We start from the raw sequence: 6,000 nt of genomic DNA on the forward strand, positions 1-6,000 counted from the left end.
CCAACCCATAGCGACTGAGAGTATTTTCCTGCACGTTTTTCATTAAGGGTAATTCAGTATTTTTTCTTCCTTTACACTATTCCTATGACTTAAAACCTTCCCTTATCCCTATTTCCACCCAAGTATCATAATCCTAAAATACTCTTCTCTCTTAAATTCCCCAATCAAAAGTGAGGCTAGTGATTCTAGGGATTATACATCTAGGGCTTAAAGTGTGGTTTCTTCTTCAAATTCTTGATATTTTTAGGCATGTATCTCTTTCCTAAACTTGTATTTTATCATGGCATGTAATGGTTTGATATTCATATGGTTTTATATTTGATTTTGGAGTTTAGATTGAGGGTTTTGTATGGTTATTGTTTAAATGGTATTCCCATGGTTTACATGCATTTGTTTATTATTCTTTATTGATGGATTTTTAAACTAATGGGGTGCATGGGTATGGGTAATGGAATGGGGGATGTGGATTCCTCCAAATTTATGAACTTTGGTATTGGAATTGGTAATAACCTTAATCCACCTTATGAAATTGGCTTTGGAACATGGCTATATGCATAATTTAACCACTTTTGAAACTATTGCACAAAAGGCTAATGAAATATAAATGGTTTTGAAAGGCGTTAGTGGCCATGAATTGGTCTTGAACGGGAGCTTGGGGGTCATTGATTCGTCCAAGTTGGTGGATAATTGGAATGGCATGATTCTATAAGCTTGTAAGCATATTGTTATGACCATACCAATGGTAAATGCCTTAATACGTGGTTATTGTTTAATGAATGGGTTATGTGAATGATGAGTCATCAATTTTATGACTTGCTAGCACCTTTTAAGCCTAAATTATCTTGCTTTTCCGTTGATTTGATGGTAATATCTTACTTAATGCTCATTTGTGCAAGTAAAAGTTAAAAAGGGATGATGCACAAGTCATTCAAGTCAACAAGAGGCCAAATGTGAAGGAAAAGAGACATCCGCTTTGCATCTACTTTGGAGCTACTATCCATCTTCTTTCTATCTGCTCTCCATCCACTTTGAACCTGCTCAAGCAGATCAAGATCAAGGTGGCAAGTTTGTAATTTTATCATATATAGAAGTGGGGCTTAAATAAGGGTATCTAGCTCAATTTTCAAGACCTAGCATCTATCTTTTCATCTTATGACCTATCTTTTCGTCTTAGAACAACGTTGTACTAGTCTTGAGTAAAAAAATATATGTGACTGACTCCTAAATAAAAATTAGTGATTTTCCATAGAAGATTTATTGAAACTCCAAGTTTGGAACTACATTCTCTTTATTTTTCATGGATGAAGTCAATGATAACTTTGGTATATTTCTACCATTTTTGTATATAAGTAGCTAATTCTAAATCTTGGGGTTATGTTTGCTTAGGTTGTGGTGGTGTATAGGTGTTAGCTATTTATTCTCCTAATTAGTTATTTATGATAGTTATTGTATTTATTCCATGATTTAATTAAGAGTTAGGGGTTGCGAACCCCAACCACCCTTGAACTCATGTCATCCTTGAAAGAAGGGATATAGGTGAGGAATAAATGCAACCAATAACTTGAATCATTTCATTTAATGACATCTCTTAGATGTAAGAATGTCAATTGAGGCAATAGATATGCAAACTTGTCACACTTGTGAGGTGTTCGAAAGAACCCATTTGTGAAATTTGGTGTTGTAATTGAAAGATTGACATTTAGCCTACCCATGTCAAGTACCCATACATGAACCCACACTTAGAATTGCATAATCCCAAGGCCTATTCCCAATTGAATTCACTTTTAGACTTTTTCAACATCAAGATAGTGCTCTAAAATAAAGTAGTTGGCATTATAAGCACATTCAAACTAATTTCCCCATTTTACATTTATGTTTGTTTAATTCACACTACGGGTCACCTATTAGTAAACTATCAACTTTAGAGTTTTGATTTCCATGCTTTCACTCCTTGTGGATTCGATACTAACCTAAGTTGAGTTATTGTATTGACAATGATCACTTACACTCATTCAAGAGTGTAATTTGAGCGTTATCAAAAATGCCATCATTTTCGGGGAATGAAACATAGTATTCACTCTTGTAGTGTTTTTAGTTACTTTGGATTGGCCGTAGTATTTTATTTTACATTGTTTAGTGTTTTTGTTCTTTCTCAGGTATGTATAATAGAATACACGATACTATGAGCCAACATGGTAGTAATGCTGGGATGGTTGATGGGTATCTTAAGGACGAGAATCACCTTCGTGATGTGGGCTGAGCTAGTGCTATTCGTATCCCACCGGTGAAAGAAAATAGTGTGTTTCACATTACTAGCATGATGCTTTATTTGCTTCAAGTGAAAGGGTTATTTAGAGGCCAAGCACATGAGGATGCTAATTTACACGTGAAGAATTTTATTGATGTGTGTTCTTCATTTGACATAGCCCACATATCTCAAGAGTCAATCCAATTGCATTTTTTCCCATTTTCTTTAACGGGAGAAGCGGTCTTATGGTTGCGGTCTTTGCCCGCGGGGTCTATCACTTCATGGGTTGAGCACACGAAGGCACTCGTGGAAAGATACTTTCCTCCTTCTCGGATGTGGAAACTAAGGGATAAAATCACCAACTTTCACATAACCTAATGGCAAACCATTCCATGAGGCTTGGCAACGATTCAACAAGTTAATGCAATGACCAAATCATGAGGTTTCGAATAAAATACTTCTTTAAATTTTCTATAGGGCATTGGATCAATTGAACAATGTAGTAGCCAATTCTACGGTCGGGGCTTCTCTTATCAAACTATCCTATGGTGTTGCATTGACTTTGTTAGATCAAGTGACCAAAAAAAATATAGGGTGGCACAAAAGAGATACCTAGGTGTCTGTGGGGGTTCCCTCTGGATCTTTTGTGAGCAAGAGCAAAAGAAAAAGGATTAAGAAGAAAATGGAAATATGGTTAAAGTGATGACGCAACTTGATCTTCTTACAAAGCATGTGATTGGAGATCCTCCTAAGACGGTTAATTCATTTCTTATAAGAGTGATAGATCTTATGATGATGAGGAAATAGAGGCCTTTGATGAAGAAATTTGATTTTTTTTTAACTAAGCGGGGGGGGTCCCGCCCTACCTATCAAAGGCAACGCGAGAGTCAAGGTTGGAAGGAAAGAGAGAGTGATAGGGATATTATAGAGACTGGGATAGTAGAGATAAGAGATAAGGAGAGAGATTATGATCAGTACTTACCTCCATATGATCTGGAAAAGGGTAAAAAGTCAAGTTTTGTTGACCTGGATAAGCCAAAAAATAAAAATGTCCTTTCTCGAATTTTAATGGGTGTTGAGGGGACCGATAAGATGGTGAGAGCGATGAAAGGTAACTTCTCATAACTCAATCAAGTGGTTACATCTCACTCAAACTTTATCAAGAAACTTGAAACTTAATTTGGCCAAATCTCGGCAGAACTTAATGCAAGACCAAAGGGTGGATTACCTAGTGACATAGTTGTCAATCCTAAGAATGATGCTCATATCATGGCTATTGTCACTAGGGGTGGTTGTACTATTGTTAAAGATGTTGTTGATCTTGGTGAAGACCCCAATAAAAAGGCAAATAATGAACAAGCCAATACAAAGAGAAAGCGGCCAAAAAATCCAAATGATAATATTCCAAAGCCTAATGAGACAAGTGTTGAACGATCGAAGGTAGTTGAAGAAAATATTGAAAGTGAGAAAACTCCTAAGGTGGTTGATGATGATACTCCAAAAGCGGATGAAACTCTAATTGTTTTATTGCCACAAATCAAAATTACTCTTCCATTCCCACAAAGGCTCAAGAAGAAGGTTCATGCTACCAAGTTTAAGAAGTTTCTTGCAAAATTTAGCAATTTATTGGTGAATATTATTTTGCTAGAATCTTTACAAGAAATAATCGAGTATGCTAAATTTATGAAGGACTTGGTAACAAAGAAGAGGGTCATGGATTTTGAAACAATTGAGGTAACCCACAATTGTAGTGCTATAATGTCTAGCATAATCGTGGTAAAAAAAAAGACCCAGATGCATTTACTATTCCTTGCACTATCAGGGTGTACAAATTCGTAAAAGAATTGTGTGATCTTGGGGAAAGTATTAATTTTATTCCATTTTTTGTGTTCTGAAAGTTAGGCTTGGGTGCACCTAAGCCTACCACTATGGGGCATCTAATGGCCGATCATTCAATCAAAAAGCCTGTTAGTATGTTGTATGATATTTTGGTGAAAGTTGACTGGTTTATCTTTCCGGCTGACTTTGTTATTCTTTATTGTAATATTGATCATGAGGTCCCAATCATTCTTGGTAGACCATTTTTGGCTACTAGAAGGGACTTAGTGGATGTGGAATGTGGGGATATAAAATTTTGTGTGAGCAATGAAGAAGTATCCTTCAATGTGTGTGAGTCTATGAAGCAACCGATGGATTTACAAGTGGTGTCAATAATTGATGTGATAGATCATAAAGTGACTAACACCATAGAAGTAAATCTTATTTATGACCCCTTGGTGGGTGTGTTGTGGAACCTGGGGAGTGAGGTGGTTGAAGAATATGATGAGGTGGTTGCTTCATTGATGGGTCTTGGATCTTACACCAAAAACCCGATCAAATTGGATCTTGATTTGAAAAATCGTGAGAGTCCACCTGCCAAGCAATCTATTATTGAACCGCCTTAACTCAAACTTAAGTTGTTACCATCCCACCTATAATATGTTTTCTTGGGTGACAACAACACTTTTCCAATCATTGTAGCGGATGATCTTAAACCTTGTCAAGTGGATACCTTGAAATCAATAGCGAAAAAGTTTATTCATGCTATTGGGTGGACTATCGCAAATATTATAGGCATTGCTCCCAGAATTTGCTCTTATAAAATCAAGTTAAATATTGATCATGTTCTTAGAGTGGAACACCAAATGAGACTCAATCAACTGATACAAGAGGTGGTCAAGAAGGAAATCATTAAGTGGCTTGATGTGGGAGCTGTTATCCAATTTCCAATAGTACATGGATGAGTCCGGTCCAATGTGTTCCCAAGAAGGGTAGTATGATGGTTGTCCTGAATGAGAATAATGATCTTCTACTTATATGTTCGATCATGGGTTAGAGAATGTGTATGGACTATCATAAATTAAACGTATAGACCGAGAAAAACCATTTTCCCATGCCCTTTATGGATTAAATGTTGGATAGACTAGCCGGTCGAGGTTGGTATTGCTTTCTTGATGGCTTCTCAGGGTACAATCAAATTTTCATCACCCCGAAAGACCAAGAAAAAACCACCTTCATTTATCCCTATGGCATATTTGTTTACAAGTGCATGCCCTTTGCGTTAGGCAACGCACCGGCCACGTTCCAGCAATGCATACTATCCATTTTTGCAGATATGGTAGAGGATACAATGGAGGTTTTCCTGGATGACTTCTCCTTGGTTGGGGATTCATTTGATTCTTGCCTTGCTCACTTAATTCAAGTCCTTGAACGATGTGCGGAGACTAATCCTATTTTTAATTGGGAAAAATACCTTTTCATGGTTAAGGAAGGCATTGTTTTAGGCCATAAAATTTTGGGAAAGGGCATCTAAGTGGACCAAGAAAAAGTTAAAGTGATTGCTCAGTTACCCCCACCTATCTCTCTGAAGGGTGTTAGAAGTTTTCTTAGTCATGTCGGGTTCTATTGGCGTTTCATTAAGAATTTCTCAAAGATCGCTCATCCTTTCTGCTAGCTTCTTAAAAAAGAGGCAAAATTTGAATTTTATGATGATTGTGTAAAGTATTTTAATTGTCTCAAGGAACTCCTTATGTTGACTCCTATCATAGTAGCTCTGAATTTGTTATTGCCCTTTAAATTAATGTTTGATGCAAGTAGTGTTGCTCTAAGTGCGGTTTTGGGCCAAAGAAATGAGAATTTGTTCCACCTAATTTACTATGCAAACAAGACGTTGAGTGATTCTTAATATAATTATACCATTATGGAATAATTGT

Source organism: Capsicum annuum, chromosome 12 (assembly GCF_002878395.1).
Source record: "Capsicum annuum cultivar UCD-10X-F1 chromosome 12, UCD10Xv1.1, whole genome shotgun sequence".
NCBI lineage: Eukaryota > Viridiplantae > Streptophyta > Magnoliopsida > Solanales > Solanaceae > Capsicum > Capsicum annuum.